Source organism: Pseudorca crassidens, unplaced genomic scaffold (genome assembly GCF_039906515.1).
Source record: "Pseudorca crassidens isolate mPseCra1 unplaced genomic scaffold, mPseCra1.hap1 Scaffold_64, whole genome shotgun sequence".
NCBI classification, from domain to species: domain Eukaryota; kingdom Metazoa; phylum Chordata; class Mammalia; order Artiodactyla; family Delphinidae; genus Pseudorca; species Pseudorca crassidens.
The window spans coordinates 115,644-134,857 of NW_027136316.1; the positions used below are offsets into that span (position 1 = coordinate 115,644).

General features: G+C 43.0%; 1 long non-coding RNA gene and 1 pseudogene across 4 annotated transcripts in view; both read right to left on the minus strand.

Annotated features, from left to right (window-relative positions):
- The window catches only part of LOC137218232 (uncharacterized), a 1,013,945-nt gene that overhangs the window by 16,527 nt on the left and 978,204 nt on the right, over positions 1–19,214 (minus strand). For 2 of the 4 annotated variants that reach the window (XR_010940552.1, XR_010940551.1), the window contains exon 1: positions 5,751–8,773. The exons of 1 other annotated variant lie outside the window; for it this stretch is intronic. This is a non-coding gene — a long non-coding RNA (uncharacterized lncRNA). Of the gene's footprint in view, positions 1–5,750; positions 8,774–16,407; positions 16,530–19,214 lie in introns of those variants that run through there. One more of the 4 variants, XR_010940553.1, reaches the window with a different exon arrangement.
- LOC137218217 (NOP protein chaperone 1 pseudogene) lies at positions 13,124–14,053 on the minus strand (annotated as a pseudogene).

Sequence of the window (19,214 nt, forward strand, 5' to 3'; positions counted from 1 at the left end):
TCATAAAATCAAACAACACCAGTCCTTATATAAAGCCACACAAAACCCACAGCCTGATGGGCTGTTTGTAGGTTAAACATATTTATATAAAGACTAATCCTTCAGCTGCAATTCTCTTCCCAGAACTGGCCACAATTCACAAAACAGTGAGACCTCCGGCCAAGGCATCAAGACTGCTTTTGGAGGTTTTTAGAATATTAGCAAATTAAAGGAATCTCTTATACTTTCCTTACATATATCTAAGTGGTTAATGTGTTGAGAAGGAAAAGTTTGTGTTAGGGAAGTTTTTCCTTGATTAGATTTATCCTGATTGGCATCCAGATTAAAGGAATCCTTTCTTTATGATTATAAAATATATGAGGTTATCAGATCTATTAACAGGAGCCCACAGACAATTCTATGCCTGATTCTATAGAAAAAGACTAAAACTTTGAACTCAGGAGTGTGGTAGCTGCATACTTAAGTAAAGACACAAACACAGTTTTTCCACACATTTTGTTTCTGGTGATGACTAAATAAAATTTTCCCCAGGAGGAATCAAAGTCATTTATTATTCAAAGAATTATTAACTTAAAGATAGTTATTTAATTTGATTAAAGAACATTGGTCACAGGCCATCTGAGAGTAGATTAGGTTACTGTGTACATGGACTCTCTGTGCATTTACAATCCTTATGTAATAGTCAAGAGAAACTTGCTTTATGACTCTACGGTTTACTTTTCTGCAATTTGTCCAGAGAGGAAAACAGGAAAAAAAGAAAAGAAAAAAAAATGATGAGTAGAGATATCATGAAATATTACGGGTGTTGCCTGTAGGTTCTATTCAAGACAACAGAGAGAGGAGAGTTACTTAGCTAGTAATTTAAAGAAGGAATCTCTGAGGCACTGACATTTAACCTGAAAGTGAAGTGGTATAAGTGTAGCTGGAACTATGTATGTGTATATCAGGGAGGAGATGAACAGAGACGAGAGCGCTCATTGTAGAGATAAAATCGATGCTTGGTTCTGTTTGTGTGGTTCTGGGACGTTATGTCAATGACTGAGCCCCAAATAATTAGTGGAGCCGCTATCTGAAACTGCAGACGAGAGGAGTAGTAGTTTTTATTTGGGGAGGAAGTTCCTGGCTTCTGTCTGATATACATTTCATTGTAGGTGTCCGCTTCCCATGCAATTATGGATGAGACGTCAGAAATGAAATCTAGCATTCGTTTTTACGCATTATTATCATAGTGGTAACAGGAGAAGACTGAATAATTATAACAGTTTTTGAAGATGGTGTATATAGTAAAAAGAGAGAAGAGGGCTAGAATGGAGTCTTGAGATGTTGAAATAGTATTGTTTGAGGAGAACTGCGCACAGTACACTGGCAGGAACTGACTAGTTTAAAGGCAGTGGGGAGTTTGTGATGTCAGAGGACCTTGGAAATATAAATTTCCTGACGGAGGTCATAGTCCAATTCTGCTTGGGTTCAAGTAAAATACTGAGAAACATTCATTGGATTTAATCACGGAGAGATAACTATAATGTTATAAAGGTTTATGTATACGCAAGTCAACAGTAACAGGGAGATCAACCCTAGTAAATCAAACTGTGGGAGGGGCGCCCAGAGATTGTCACTAATCCTGCACTGCTCTTTCAGTTTACTTTGGAAAGAGGAAATTCATTGGGCAGGAACTAGAGAAAAATTGGTTCAGAGATTTTGTTTCAAGAATGAAGAAACTGAAAAAGATGAAAGGGAATGGACTGGGAAGAGAGGGGTGTTCGCTGGTAGAAGAGCTTCAGTTTACAATTAATAATAAAACAACCTCCAGAGAACAGGAGGGAAGGGGATTCATTTGAGAAAAATGGGCTTATCCAGGCGTAGAAATGACTTTCAGTTTAAACAGGAGCGGCATCGCCAATGGGTGAAGATTCAGGAATAGGTGTTCACTTCATGACAGTGAGCTGACACATTTCTTCGAATATTCTACTTCATCTGCATTGTAGGAGGTGAACACACTGTTGAAAGTGAGGGAAGGTGAGAATTTCAGGGATTCAAAGAAACAAGGGGAACATTCAAAGTGTGTGCAAAGCATGGGAGAATGGTTTATGATCATGTCCTGGTAGGATGCAGATATTTATAAAACTCATTGGGAGATACGTATGATAGATGCAGCCATAGGAAGAGGAGTTTTTTGTCATCTCTCATTGGGGTCTTGATCATCAGCTGTGCTGAGAGGTCAGAGGGACCTGAGAATTGTTCCATAAAACTCAGGAGACATGGGAATGATCGGGAGGCTGGGTCAATGCACTGGAGGATTCCTGTGTTGGGAGAACCTAAGCACGGTAGTCATTGTGTGAACAGACTGGAGGGGAAGTGTTATAATAACAGGGAGGATTCCAGCCACTGATTTGATAGGCGACATATCCAGGTGAAATTTGAATCTGGGATCCACACCTCAACACCAGCATATTTAGGAATTTGAGATTCAGAAACAGCCTGAGCTACGTTTGAATTCTAGCTCTGTCATTTTCTAGCTGCATGATCTTCTCACATAAGCAAAATTTCAGAACCTAGCTTATGTTACTTGTTAAAAGGTAACTAATCTGTAAGTAACAGGGTTGTACGAAAGATAAATGAGCAAACGTAGGTAAATCTCAATCACAGGGTCTCAAAAGGAATGTTTTCTCTTTTCAGGATCTCAGGATCAAAGGGCTGTGATCCACCCCTCTTCCTGACACATTATCAGTATTTGTCTATGCAGTAGTTAATGATTAACATTGACTTGGGTAGCACTTGACAGTTGACACATACTTTCCTATAGAAAAATTATGAAGTGAAGAATGTTTCTCCCCATGACATTTAGTAGGACAGAACTCCACCTACTCTTTCACTAATGTATCTGAAGGTGTCGACTAAACTTCACCCTAAATTAAACTTCACTCTATATTTGATGAGCGTGTCTGCTCTGTGTGGATTGTGGTACCCAACAGTGGGCTTATGATGTGCGTACTCCTGCTGCTTTCCTGTGCAAGGGGTTTTTAGCCCTGATTTGTGTGACAAGACCTTCCAACAAGACATGAGTCCCTGGATTGTTTTCCCCACCATGAAGTAGATCCAAAGTGGCCTGGCCACATGGTCCAAGGCCATGGAGGGCAGCAATAGGGTTGAGGCCCTCATTTTGCTTGATTCCCACATGGGGAGGAACCAAGGTGACTGAGGGCAAGGGCATCCGGGGTGTGGGGAGAGGGCACAGCAGGGAGGGTGGGGCCTCTGAAGCACTGGGGCGGGTGTTGGAGAAAAAATCCTGGTGCGTTTGATCAAGAATTATTTCATGAAACATTTGAGAGTGGTGTTCTTTCTGTGGAGTCAACATTCCCCAACTGATCATTGTGCGGGTTTCCTGCAGTTTGGTGTAACTCCTAGGAACTGAACATTAATGAAATAACTCTGAAAAAGTAGCTCTAATAAAAGTACAACACCCAAGGATTTTCATGTTTTATGTGTAAATGAAAATATTACTGTCTTGATTATGTGCAGTAGCCTACACTGCCTTATTGTTGACGCTGGAGAGAGGGGGGTTCACCATATCTACACATGCCTGGGGGTTAGGTGGTAGAGCTCATTCCCAGGTGAGTGGCTGGGGATTCATGCCTGGAATGCCTAACAATGCTTTAAAGGCCAGGATTCTCTTGGTTGCTTTCCCTTTCCTCATCTTTACCTGCTCAGTTTTTCATCTGACCCTGCATAAGTATGCAGAGGCGGACAAGTGTTGGCTGAGTTCCTTACAATGAAACAACATGTGAGAAGAGACTTATTTTTATTCTTGAATTGGTCCGTCTTTTGCCAAATGGTCAGGTTTCTCCTTTTGGCTTGGATCTTCTAAGTACACCCATGAAATACTAATGCCAGTTATGTTCACCACCCTGTTAGGGAGACTGATGTGGAAATAATCTCCTTCCGGCATTCACACCCACTTGTTCCAGACTCCATTAATGCTGTGACTTCACAGAAGACATGGGAGAGATTTTCACTAAAAACAATAAATACAGCCCTTAGCCTCAGTAAAGAAAAATTCCCTAATTACCATGTGAATGACTACAACAGCCATAGGTGTGTGGTGAACACAGGTGATAGTAATGAGAGAAACAAGTTTGCAGACCCAGGGTGGGGGTGGGGGGTGGGGGGTGGAGCAGATGTGAAAGGTGCTGGGGTGGAGGTGGATGCTGGAGAATAAAGAGTAATGAGGAATTGTTTACTATTTCTAATTTTTAAAATATTGAACTTTTTATAGACTATATTTGAACATTTTTAAGTCTACAAAAGAAGACAAAATTTCCTTCCTTCACAATAACTCAATTATCCTATGTGTACTTTTCAAAGAGTTTCCTATTTATTTATTTATTTTTGGCTGTGTTGGGTCTTTGTTGCTGAGCACGGGCTTTCTCTACTTGCTGCGAGTGGGGGCTACTCTTCGTTGAGGGGCACGGATTCCTCATTGCCGTGTCTCCTCTTATTGCTGATCACGGGCTCCAGGCGCGCATGCTCAGTAGTTGTGACTCACGGGCTTGGCCGTTCCGCGGCACGTGGGATCCTCCCAGACCAGAGATCAAACCCATGTTTCCTGCATTGGCAGGTGGACTCTCAACCACTGCGCCACCAGGGAGGTCCCTCCCTATGTGTTCTTCACCTTTGTTCAAACTTGAAAATTGAATGTAACATATGCAGATTATTATTTTCTTAATTGTAACTGTGTATTGAGGAGAAAGTGTATGATAGACAGAATGAAATGTAGGGCACTGGACAGGAAATGACACATTAGGGAGCTCGAAGCCCTCACTCCCCGCCAGTGACATCAATACAAAAACCAGGGTTTGTCAGCACAGGGGACCCAAGAAGTGGCAACAATGATCTCTTTTCTGCTCCCACCACCCTCAGACCTGGCAGGAGTACGGATTACCTGCCGATATGTGTGTGTGCGTGTGTGTTTCTTTTTTCTTCGTGCCACAGCTGGACTTGCTGATTGAGCCTGCGTGTTTTAAGAAAAGAATGGCCATGTTGCGCTAACAATACAGTGGACCCTCCGTCGCTCTTGTGTCTTTGGGAGTTGAGTGCACACAAAATTTGTATGATGGATCCAGGCGCGAACTTCCAGTTTTCCTCTTGGCTCATACCTGCTATGCCAGGGGAATATTCTTCCCTTGGGAAATCAGCTCAAAGGTTTTGGAGAGAAAGGCTGTACAGGTGTAGGTTGGGACCAGCAACACTTGGCATGGACGACTGGGCAAACCAAGTGAATTGCTAAGGGTTCCTGATATGAGGAAACAGGCTGAGGACATAGGAAGGCCAGGCCTGCAGAGTGAAAGTTCTTCTTGCCTGTAGGTAGCTCTGGGTGTGGGTGGAGGAGAGACATTGAGGGGCTGAGATGCCAGCCGCCTGTCCCAGGACTGCGGAAGGAGGGGGCAGAAAAGCAGGAAGTGTGGCTCATGTTTGTTTCTGACACACTCATCGTTCTGGTTCTTGACTCCAGGCTGTAAGGAGGAATTTACTCTTGTTTTGCAAAGTCGCTTTACCTATTCCAATCCTCTACTTTTCCATTTACTCTTTTCAAAAGATATATATAAACTTGCTATTTTCATTAAACAGCTTGTCATCAACATTTTTTCCAAGTCAATAGCTATACATCTAGCTCATTAAAAAAAAATATATCAATAAACCAAACCACAAAGTGATAATACTGTATTGTCTGAATGTACTTGAAATTTACTTACCTGGTCCCTCTCAATGGCTGTTTTCTAAATGTTCTGTTCTTAAGTAATACTGATATCAATATTCTTAGTACACATGTATTTGCACAAATATTCCCACCTACCCACTTCTTGTCATTTGACTTTTCTTGTGGAATATGTAAAGATCAATAAGGTGGTCAAGTTATCAATCATTTCCTCTATGGCTTCTGGGCTCTGGTTTTTATGTTTTAGTAACATCTCCACTCTGCAATTACAGAATAAAATGTCGTCCGTGTTTTCTATTGGTACGTTCATGGTTTCAGCTTACAGTTCACGCAGTCCATCCCCCTGCAGAATTTTCCTTGTTTACAGCGGCCGGCGGCCCAGGAATAGCGTGAAGAGCGCGTCTCCTTCGCGGCAGCCTCCCGGCACCATCCTCCCAGCTCCTCGTCTCCCGTCTGCTGCCGGGGTCGCGCCGTGTCGTGCCGAGCCGGGCGCTAGCTCCGAGACGGACTCCCCGAGACGAGCTCGGGCGTTTGGGCGGCCGGCACTGCACCCTCGCCGTTCGGCGATCGGGATCCGGCCCGGGGACGTTCGAGCCGGTGGTCGGGCGCCACCTGGCGGCCGCTTTTATAACGTCCCTTGTCTCCGGAGCTTCGGCGATCTTCGCGAGGGCTGACATTCGGACGCCGGGCGCGAGGCAGCGTTCCGGGACGCCGGCTATCCGTGTGGCGATTGTCCCGGTGGTCGCGGGGCATGGGCTCCTCCTGCGGTCGCTGGAGATTGGGTGTGTAGGTTTACGAGGCTGTGATCGTTGCCGCGCTCCTTAGTGAGTTGTGAGGGTTGCCTGGCTTGGTCGACCAGCAACCGCCCGTGCCCTCCAGCCACGGGAACTGAGCGGACTCGACCCTACCTGGGCCACCCGTCGCGTTGTGTAGGGAGGGGTTCTTGCGAGCCCTCCGGAGCGCTTGAGGCTTGATGGTCCGTCCTTCTGAGTCACTTTAGGTGCGTTCATTTTCTACCACTTCGGTCCACCAGCGTCCCACTCCGGACGTGGTGAACGCACCAGGCACGGGCGTTGAGGCCGTTGGAGGGCCCGATGTGCTTGTTTACTGGCGCGCTTGGGTCCCTGTCTCCGGGGCATGGGCGCTTGCTGCTCTCGCGGGATTTGGACGGGCAGACATGTGTAGTGTGAGGCCGGCGCTGCGCTCCCTAGAAGTCGTTGAGTGGTGGGTCGGCTCGGTTCGACCACCACTCCCTTGTGTCCCTTGCGCGTGAAACGCCCACTTTGAAGCACGTGGTCAAGAGAGGGTATCCATCCCCGGAATCGTCCGTGTGGCCCGGTGGTCGTACTTCCGCTTTACAAGTGTCGCCTGGGAGTGGTTCAAAGTCTCCTACGGACGTGGACGCCGACAAGTTTCCGCCGGCCTTCTCTCTTGATCCCGTTTGCCCTTATTCCCAAATATGTTTTTCTCCGCAGTGGGTAGGGCCCGAATGGCATAACGAGGAGGCACTGGAAGTGGGACCACGGCCTTCACGTCCTCCACGTTCTCCTTCCCACGGGACCGCCACGCCCCGTCCAATAGGACACCCGGTGCTGCTTCTTGGCCGCCTTGGGAAAACGGTGCGTCCCGGTCCTGTCGCCGTGGTGGAGCTCCTCCCCTGCGTCTACTTTCTCCGAAATCCGCGAGAAGCGGTCATGGGGCTGCGCAGACGGTATTCCCCTGCAGGCCGAGCTGCGTCTACGGGGGAGTGACCGGCGTCCCACTTCTGTTGGCCACGTCGGCGAAGCGCTTGAGTGGACCAGGTCCTCTCACCACAGGTGAGAGCAAGGAAAGTCGCGGGCGAGAGGTAGGGCGCCCCAGGCGCAGCCACGGTTCCGCCTGTGGCTTGGTGGTCGGAGAAGCCTAACAAATGGGAAATGGGGAGCTGCCTGGGGCGTCTGGTGATGGTCGTGTGGAGGCATGAGGCGATGCGCAGTCCTGGGTGGGCGCGGTTGTCAGAAGCTCCTCGTGAGAATCTCGTACTGGAATGGCCTCTGAACGCACGTGTGGATGAGGAGACAACCCGGAGAGAGAAATGGGACCTATGGTGGGCCAGAGGGGATGAGTTTGGAGGAGTGGAGGCGCACCTTCTCTTCCGTGCCATCCAGATCTATACCGGTGGTTTTTCCTCCATTTGGTTGTTACCTGGCGTCCGCTGCTGCAAGGAAGACTAGACCATACAGCGTTGTCCTGGCAAGAAACAATTCAGTGACGAGAATTTGTTTGGAGATCCATTAGTGTAGACACTGGTGAAGTGAGAAATTCTGAGATCTACAGAACTGAAAATTACTATTGTCGTTACTCAACAGCATTGTAATTACCATTGTTTGTAATTAGTGATAAAACTGAGTAAAGTTGAGTCACACAGTAGCTGATTAATTGGAGATGATCAAAGAGGGGTTTTCAGTATTTCTAAATGCTGCTAAATGGGCAGAGGTCAAGGTGGAGACAGCAGGTATGTGCCAGGTAAGGCTGTGACGTGTGTGAGAATAAAGAGAGGTGCTGAGAAGATTATGGAGGGGTTCTGAATGGTACAAGAGGCTGGAAAGCATTCTTAAAGATATGTGGGGGGATAGATATGATAAGTTGCAGTTTACAGAAAGAGGCTCATTGCTAGTCTCCACAGAAGGATTCAGCAGCAGAGTATCTTATCAAATGCTGTTAAAAACACTCCAGGGGGCTTCCCTGGTGGCGCAGTGGTTGAGAGTCCGCCTGCCGATGCAGGGGATGCGGGTTTGTGCCCTGGTCTGGGAAGATCCCACATGCTGCGGAGCGGCTGGGCCCGTGAGCCATGGCCGCTGAGCCTGCGCGTCCGGAGCCTGTGCTCTGCAATGGGAGAGGCCACAACAGTGAGAGGCCTGCATACTGCAAAAAAAAAAAAAAAACTCTAGGTTATAAATCCTTTAGAAACATACCCTACACATTTGCTAGCAGCAGAATTATGCATTGCTGCATTGTTTGTAATATAAACAGATTATTGAATATCAGCGTGCATCCCAATGTGGATTGGCAAAGTGCATTATAGTACGTCATCCATTCAGTGCACTGTCGTGCAGGAAACGATGTCTTGATAGAGGATAATTTGCAAAATACTGTCAAATGAATAAAAGCAAGCTATAACAACACCGTGCCCAGTGTTCTATTTGTCTTTTTAATTAGGGTGCCAAGGAGAAATGTATATTCATATTTGCTTGTATGCACATAAAGACACTCTGGAAGTTTGCTGTGAGAAACCAGATACATGGCTACCTGTGGAGGGCAGGGGCTCCTGGGCAAAGAGGGAAGGTGGTGCGGGGCACAATGTAATGCAATTTTCAGGACCTTCAACCATGTACATGTATTACAACCTCTCTAGAAATCCAAGAAATTGAATTTTTTAAACCTCCAAGGATTAAAATGCATTTACTATTTCTACCAACTGAATACATGTCAAGTTTGTTTTACCAGGGAGAGCTATGCCTTCTCTAAAATGTCTACTCAAGCCTTCCATGGTGATTTTGACTATTTTCCCTTACTTTGGTAGCAGACAAAGAGAACCAGGGTAATCAATGGCTGTGTAGTTCCTCAGCCCCTGCAGTGGCTCCCCTGCGTTTTTCTTTCAAATACTTTATACACTGTGTTTTTTGCTGCTATTTTCATGTTTTATTTGCAAGAAAGAGGATAGAGGAGAAATAAAGCTGTATTAGGGTTTTGCTAGGGTTGCCAGAACAAGATAGTGCAGACTGGGAGGCTTAATTTTCTCACAGCTCTGGAGGCTTTGAGTTCAAGATCAAGGTGTCTACAGGCTCAGTTTCTTCTGAGGCCTTGCTCGCAGGTGGCTGCATTCTTGCTGCATCCGCAGATGGACTTAACTCTATGAGCTGAGTGTGCATGGCTGTGTCCTAATCTTCTCATAGGGGCACAGCTCTGGATTAGGGCTCACCCTTGTGACCCATTTTAACTTCATCATCTCTCCTAAGGCCCTATTCCCAAATACAGTCACATTCTGAGGTACAAGTGTCTGGACTTCAATATATGAACTTACAGGGTTTCAGTTCAGACCTGAAGGGAAGCTGCTCCCCGTTGGTTGAAGCAGAAATCTCAGAGGAGAGAGGAGTCTTCCCACATAGCCTAGAACTTCTTGACACAGCCAAGTCATGACCCATAAGCCTGATTCCGTGGTTTTGCATGTCTCTGTGACAGAGAGTGGAGGTCAGGGAATGACTAAGGAATTATGTCCTCAGTATATTATCACTAAATATTTCTGCCTTTTGGAGGCCATGTGTTCACAAAAGTAAAGAAGTTATGTTTTGCTCAGCAAGTTCTCGGCTGTGGAAGTACACAACACACTGAGGAATCAGCCTAAGTGTCTCCCATATCCTGATCAGGCCATGGACACAGGAGCAGGAGACAGCCATTAGAGGCCACAGCCTTGCTGGGAAGCAGGTGCATCACCAGTTTAGCTCAATCAGATCTCTGTTCTAGGTGCTGAGCTTGAGGAGGACGTCAGTCCTGGGACACTGTGGACACAATGCAGAAAAATTACCTTAAACCCTGAGTCATACTTAAATAGAAAAAATGTGAGATATTAATTCTTATTGCCTCCACTGAGCTATAAACTTGGTGAAGGTGGCAATTTATACATTTCACGTCTTAGTCTCCAGAAAATTCCACATGCTGGAATCCTGGAGACTCTCAATAAATATTTGTTACTTTAATGAGTGGTGTGTGAGAGAGCTACCTGATTTTTCTTGAAGACTCTTGTCCTATGATAATTTACAAAATCCAGAACACTTGGGAGATATGTTCTCCCTTAAGTATCTGATGGATACTGTGGACCCTCCACCTAGTAATGCACATGCACAGACACAAACACATTGCTGCAGTTGGCCTCAAGTGTTCTATTTCCCTCTTTCCAAGCTCATAGACCAACCCTTTAGCATTCTATATATACGGGCTTTATACTGGTTTTGTGTGTGTGTGTGTGCATCAAGAAAGAAAAAGTTAATGGATTTGAAGGGAGAGAGCACATCATGTAACTCCTGCCCTTTCTCAAGCCAACCCGACAGCAGATAAACTTAGGACATAGGCATTCTCCATGGGGACCATCTCTTTTCCCCAGGTCTTTATTTTTCTTTATTCTTAACATCTTTGTAGAGTATAATTGCTTTACACTGGTGTGTTAATTTCTGCTTTATAACAAAGTGAATCAACTCTATAGCCTGGTCCTTATTGATTAGTACCATTCTCATTGGAGGAAGAATGGAACTCGGGAGGGGGACCAAGTCCTTCTGACTTCCCTGGCTCAGGGTACAGAGGGTGGGAGGGGTGCCCCAGCCCCTGCCCCTGCCTCTGTTTACTCCCTGAAGAGTAGGGGCCACAGCCTCAGCTGCAGAAGCAGAAGAGCCACTCCTCTTCTCTTTGCTTAGTGTTCTCATGCAATATCTCTTCCAATATTTTCACTTTCATCATATGAATGTCCTTACTTCTGAGTGAGTCTCTTGTAGACAACATATAGTTGGACCCTTTTTATGTCTATCTTGTCCATCTTTGTTTCTTTTAATGTTATTAAATACTCACCTATATTTTAGTATGAAACTTATTTTATTTCTTTATATTTAAATCTATAAGACCTACATAATTTATCTTAGTATCCAAATTGGTTTAAAAACAGCCACCCCTGACTCTGTGTATTAAATAATTCAACCATTTTACACTTAACTTAAAACGACATCCCTATCACATATTAAATTTTTGTTTTTCCTTTTCCTCCTATGTCATAAGAATGCCCAGAGGAACTGAATTTAGTTGACTTCAACTGTATAGAATACCTAGTTGTATTATATGAGAAGGCCATGGCAGGAGAGAAATATAATTCTACACACTAGTATGTATTCTAGACTGACTAGTCTCTTTCACTGACCATCAGACTATTTCTACTTGGCTTTGTATTTCCAGTGAAGTTACACTTTCATATCCGCATGGATAACATGGCTTAAAATGCCCTGTACATCCTCAATATACCTGTAAATACATTTATCGACATCATTCGGTGCCTACTGTGTACCATGCACCAAGCTAAGGAGTGAACCAGACAAATACAACTCTTCCCACAATGTGGCATGAATATTATCTGGTAGAAGACAATCCTTAAATAGTCACACCAGTAATCCATCACAGCTGTGTTTGGTGCTACAAAGTATACCCTTTGCAGCTGAGAAGTCTCGTTTCCAGATCTGTTCACTTCTGCATACTTTGAGTGCACAGCCGATTTCCAATTCCCAATGAAAAATACCAGAAGGAACTTGGAGAATTATCCTCAGAGTATTTACAAGATGTCATAAGCTAATGAGAGGAGTAGGAAAAAATAGTTAAAACAAACCCCTAAAATATTAGGCAACAAAGTCTCATGAGCTCAATGCACTTGGAGACAGTCCTTTAAACTCTCAGGTCTATATCCTGAGCAAAGCCAGTCCCATGGCAGATGAGGTCCCAAACAAGTTAAATAAGATCAAGAATGTGGCAGAAAGGCAACTCCAATGCAGGATCATTTTGCCGTTTGAAAGGGAAAACCTATTACTACCATTTTATGTACTGTGACCTATTTTCCTGGGATGTCCCTATTCTCTACAATTGAATAGGTTTCAAAACTGTGGGCAACTGGAAAGAATAATGTTAATAGCCGAAACAAACAAAAAATTCCTTTATGAGAAAAAGAAAACCAAAAAAAACAAAATTTTCCAGCCAGCAAATTTTACATGCATTAAGAGGCTACAGAGTCACTGACAGTGATTAAACCACAGAGCACCAGTTTTCCAGCTCAAACTGGAAAGGATTTTTTTTTTAATTAAAGTAGATATGTCTGAGGGCATCTAAATATAAGTAATTCTTTTCTTTGTAAAAAATTTCTCCCTCAGGGTGGGATAGGGAAGGTGGAAGGGGGATGCAAGAGGGAGGGAACATGGGCACACATGTATACATATAGCTGATTCACTTTGTTACAGAGCAGAAACCAACACATTATGTAGAAACTATACTCCAATAAAGATGTTTAAAAAAAAAATTCTCCCTCACTGAACCCATTTTGATGGTAACAAATAAATGTGACTTTAAAATAGCCTAAAAAAAACCCCAACATAAGTTTTTGTTTGTTTTTTGTTTTGTTTTTTTCAGTACGCGGGCCTCTCACTACTGTGGCCTCTCCCATTGTGGATCACAGGCTCCGGATGTGCAGGCTTAGCGGCCATGGCTCACGGGCCCAGCCGCTCCGTGCATATGGGATCCTCCTGGACCGGGGCATGAACACGTGTCCCCTGCATTGGCAGGCGGACTCTCAACCACTGCACCACCAGGGAAGCCCCAAGAGGCCAATTTAAAACAAAAACAAACGGGTAACTTGTATTTTTACTTTAAAATAAGTTTGAGATTTCTGAAGTCTATGTTGATGAAAGAGGATGTCAACAAATTCACTCATCACCATACATAAAGTTAAGCTTTCTAAACTAAATCTCTTTAGCATGAGATCAAAAACAGTCTGCTCTTAGAAGATCCCCAAATGCTATCTCTTCCAACTCTTTAAAAGCTAGCTTGTTTCTCCAAGAAGCAAAATACATTCATTTTTGCAAACAGGCACCATAGGTATCTGAAATGCAAAATAACCAGCAAGCCACATTCTTTTTCACAGAATTAGCGGGAACTATCACCTGTTTCTCAGATTGTTTATGTCCCTGTTTTCTTTTTTTTCACTGGCAGGACGGTCCAGAACCTCTATTTTGCCTTTTCCATCTTCTGAATTAGGAAGCTTAATGGTATCGATGGTGACTTCACCTTCAGAAGAGGTGCTATCATCTTCATCCTCAAATTCTGAACTGTCCTCTGAACTGCCTTGTGAATTCTCTTCTGAACTGTCCTCCTCTTTTGAATCAGACTGATTCATCTCAAACAAGGCCATAACCATTTGCATAACTTTTCCGAGAGTGTCAATATTTTCAATATTGAAATGACCAGGTGGTGCAGCTGCCATTTCTTTCCTTAGCTTTTCGTTTGCCTGAGCCATCTGTGGGAGAAAGCTCTGTACTTGGTCCAATAGGGGACTCCTCTTTTTCCGAACTTTTTGAAGAGTGGAATTCTTTCTGGAATTAGGCTTGGAGTTGATGACCAACTTGTCCCGTATACCTCCGTGGCCGACACTGCCCGCCGTCAGCACCTCCCTGGACACCGAGACCCCGGAGCCGTCCCAGGAAAACGACGAACAACTCGTGTCAGGCTGGGATTCGCCGCGGGCCTCCATGCTGCTCGCCCGTCTTCAGAGCAGCCCCTCCAGGCCCGGATGCCGGATAAAGGCTAGGGACATCTTTGTTTTTTAACTGATGAGTTTAAGCTATATATATATATATATATATATATATATATATATATATATATATATATATATATATATATATATATAAATATATATATATATATAAAAATTACTGATATGAAATGACATTTAATTGCCAATTTGTTTTCTGTAATGTCATATAGCTTTTCTGTCCCACATTTTCTCACATACTGACGTCCTTTGTTCTTACTCTTTGTACTGACTCATTTTTAAAATTAATTTCTTTGGCTGTGCCAGGTCTTAGTTGTGGCATGGGGGAACTTTGATCTTCTTTGCAGCATACGAACTCTTAGGTGTGGCAAGTGGGATCTAGTTCCCTGACCAGGGACTGAGCCCAGGCCCCCTGCATTGGGAGCGTTGAGTCTTCACCACTGGACCACCAGGAAAGTCCCCTGACTTGACTTACATTTAATTTCCTTCTGTGTATATTCTATAGATATTAAATTTGTGGACACCATGGAGATTACATATAAAATCCTATCAAACTAGCTTAAACTGATATCAACATAATTTTAATCACATGCAAAATCTCTATTACATCTCCTATTACATTACACATTAATTACATATTATTAATGTCACAAGGCACATATGTATACATTGTTTTCTGTTAATGTAGATGTACGAATTAGTTATTTGGGGATGCTATAACAAAATGCCACAGCTTGGGTAGCTTATAAACAGAAGTTTATTTCTTATGGTTCTGGAGGCTGAAGTGTGAGATCAAGGTGGTTAGGTAAAGGTCTTTTCTGAGTCATAGACTTTTCATTATATCATCACCTGGAGGAAGGGGCTAGAGAGCTCTCTGAGGTCTCTTTTAAAAGCACACAAGAGACTTCCCTGGTAGACCAGTGGTTAAGAATATGCCTTCCAATGCAGGGGACATGGGTTCGATCCCTGTTCAGAGAACTAATATCCCACATGCCAAAGGGCAACTAAGCCCATATGCCGCAACTATTGAGCGTGTATGCTGGCTCTAGAGCCTGTCTGCCACAGCTACAGACCCTGTGTGCTGCAACTACCGAGCCCCCATGCCACAGCTAGATATGAAGCCTGTGCGTCACAACAAAGATCCCACGTGCTGCAACTAAGAGCGAATGCAGCCAAATAAGTAAATAAATACATATTTTAAAATAAATAAAAGCACACAAATCCTATTCCTGGAGGCTCTGCCCTCATAACCTGAGCACCCCCCAAAGGCCCTACATCCTAATACCACCACATTTGGAGGTTTTATTTTTAACATATGAATTTTAGGGGAAAAAATCATGCAATAGCAATACATTTATATTTTAATATTTTGGTTTTAAAAAATATCCTAGAAATAAAAATTGTAGTTACAAGTCAAAATTAAAGATTTTTTCTTCTATTTGTCCATTTATTTACCTTTATAAGAGAAATATATTTTTTTATATGGCCTCAAGTTTCCGGTGTCCTTCCATTTGAACTTGAAGTACTCCCTTTAGCATTTCTTGAAGGATAGGTATTATGGTACTGAACTCCTTCAGGTTTTGCCTGAGACTGTCTCTAATTTTCCTCATGTTTGAAGAATAATATTGTAAGATATAGAATTGTTGGTAGGTAGTTCCCGCCATGCTTTAAGCATATCATTTCACTTTCTTCTGGCCTGCAAAATTTCTGATGAGAAAGCAACAGATAATCTTACTGACAATCACAATTAAGTGGATCATAATAATTGTCACATATAACTTTGTTTATATATATTTCTTAATGCTAACCTATTTACAAAAGTACTTATTGTTACAAACTTTTGTATTTATCATTTCAAGACAACTTAACAAATCAATAATTTTATTCTACTTATTTATAAAATAAGAGGTTATTAGCCAAAATTATGAATTCATAGCTGAAATGTGTGGTAAAACATTCTTGATAAGAGTTTTTCATGTCTGAGAATTTTGATATGAACTCTGGCTTTTCAGTTTGATTTTAGCATTGATAGATCCAGTGTGAGGGTTCAATGTTGACTAAGGAATTAAAAATCCCTCAGGGCTCTCCTTCATTCATTACAGTAAAATTGTTTTCTATGCTGTGAAAAATCATGTGTATGTAAGTCTATTCAATGATATTCTCCAGTTAAAATGATCTCCATGTCAGTTACATACACATAGTATGTAAATCTTCTGCATGGACATCCCCTCTTTGTAACATTTCTACTAGATATCATCAAAATTTAGTCTAATTTAGTCTATAAAGTGAACACTTTATGTTGGGCTAGTGTTTACACTGCACCATAACTGAGTTCTATGAATCTGCTGAATTCCTCACTTACCTCATTCCCAGGTTTCACATGCGGATGACCAGAGTTCACACCTGAATAAATTTACTATTTTCTTACAGCTACATTGGTCCGCAGGGAAATAACTTGCCTGAATATCATTTCTTGCTTTTAATGGTCACAATTTTTGCTTGAAATAAGGCAAAAATAATAATTAAATTAAATAAATAAGAAACGACACATGTGACATTAGGGGGATTAAATTGTTGAAAAGTACATTACATGGGGAAAAAACATGAATTTGAGAAATACACCAGTGAATAGAAACATGGTTTAGAAAAATGTTAATAAGATGTTCAGTGTTTAGGTAAAAGAAAAATAAAATATATTCAGACGCTACAGGGAATATGAGAGGAAAAATTATTAAAGGGACCATGGCAGAGACAAAAACATGAAATTTTAACTTCTACGAGGACAGGAATTTTGCTTCTCTGAGGTGAAAAGTACAGGGGGAAACGTGAAGAGAAATTGATGTGTGATGCATAATGACAGAATCTGGATAATTTGACTCAGTGGCTTCACATACATTTCTAAAAATATCCTTTAGTCGAGCCACCTCCAGTTGACATTCCAAGTGTCCTGCTCCCTCCCCACACAGAGCACATGTGTCTGGAGCTGACTTGGATCCCAGCCTGGGGAAACCCTCCTCTTCCCTCCACACCTACTCTTCTTGCTCCAACTGGGAAATTACATCTGGTTTGCAGAGCTGATGCCCTGATACATGTGGGAAATGCTAGATGGATTTAAAGTTCTGTGTTGAGAACAGTGCATGCAATGCAAGTGCAGGACAACATGCTAAGGCTCAAGTGTGAGGGCATCAATGGCAGTGCAGGTTCGAGCACGCTGAAGAAGGGAAACACTGAAGGTTGTCACCCGACACTTCACTCAAAGACAGTAAAAGTCTCTGGCTGCTGCTGTTCTTGCCCAAGAGGAAAAACAGTCTGCACGCTGCCTAGATGTCTCAGCCAAGAAGGAAGCAACGTTTTCATAATATGGTTAACACTGCTTTCTAACAGAATCCAATAAACATAAGACCCATGAGATTATTACTTGGAGTTCATGTAGAAAGGGGGATACAAGTTGTTATGTGTTTTTTGCTGTGTTCAAACCTCATAATAGTCCCCCGAGCAGAAGAATTACTTAGCAACATAAAGTCACTTGTCTGTTACATAAAATAGCCCTTATCTGTGTCCAGCATTATTATGTGTGTTGGTGGCAGACTAGTAAGGAGTACGTGCGATTGTGGTAATGGAGACTGTATCTCCATGAAGGGGCACATGTGCTGTGATTAGTAAAGGAACACATTCGTTCCAGGTTGCTCTAAGTGCTACAGAAGCATGAGTTAGGGCCAAGAGTGCAGCAGCATATGTGGAAGCTGTAGAGCCTATCTCAATAAGACATGTATAAGGAAGTAAATAAATATTGAGAGATGCACTCAGAAGATGAGACAACGGGCGTCCTCCAGCATCACATCTGTGTACATCTTTGTCTGCAATGTGTCCAGCAGGTCCTACTCTTTATGAGTGAGTTCTACAAACACGAGCTCAAAGGTCACTGATCTCTAAAGCCCCGTCAATGGCTCCTCTGGGCTGATACGGCATGTGCCTTTCATACATATTCAGAAATATATATACTGTGAACAAATATTACTAAAGGAAACATATGAGGTGTTGTGTAAAATAACCTATCAATTTCCCAAGGAAGTAGTAATTCAACTTTCGGATAGGTTATTATAAAAATTTTACATGCAAATTCATAAGTAATCTTCTCTTCCCAATTCCAAGTAAGTCTGTAGATGCATCAAAATGCAATCAATAGCCCTGATCTGCCACTTTGTCAATTGTCAGGCAGTGAGGGTAGAGATAGAGTTGAAGCTCCATGTACATTTTACGTGTTTTTTTCACGTATTGAAGGTGTATCTGGAGTCCTGCTTTTCTTTCCCGGGTTAGAGCCGCAGACACCAGTCATCAGAACTCATGAGATTTGCTGGATCCATGTGTCAGGAAAGCCCAGGATCAACTTTTCTCTTCTACATAGTGCTCTCCTCTGGGCTTGGAATATGAGACTTAAGTCAGCCCAAGTCCTCCCATGGATTTCTTTTACCTGCTGCTGTTTAGTTTTGCTCTATTTATACCTTCACTATGCAAACCTACAACTGTGGCTCCAAAGCATGTGCTAAACTCGGACTCTGATTTCAAAATACTCCAAGAAACTTGTCATTTAATAAGGGAAGTCTGTAATCCCTCAGTCCTTAAGTTTATTAGTATTATGATTGGTAGTAGTACAATTAATTTCTTTATGATAGTAATCACTATCGATATTATTATTTATCACTATTGTTGTTATTGCATTTCTTATTAAGTTTCTCTGCTCATGAATGTATCCAATTTACTGAAGAGTATTGTGGAGGGTTTTCAACAGACTTACATACACATGGTGCTTCCTGGTTCCTGCTGTACTTATGGGTACTTGTGGGTCAGAGAGCCTCCTGAGATACTCAGACTTACCCAGTGGAGGAAGGGACAGTTGTTACTGTGAACCACAGGGAGGACATTCTTGACTTTCCTGAGCCTCTAGTACAATGTTTAAGTCCTCTTAAGTGACCAAAAAGAGGGACCAGTGCAAGAGCCCTGGAAGATACCCTTGTCCTGCCAGACTCAGCACAGGATTTTCCACCTCAACTCTGTGCCAGGAACCACTCTCACGTCTCCTGGGAAGGTTGGAGAGGGTGTCCCTCCTGGAGTCTAGTCCTCCGAATTAGAAAAGTCAGCCCAGGAACTGACATTGTGATAAGTGAGGAG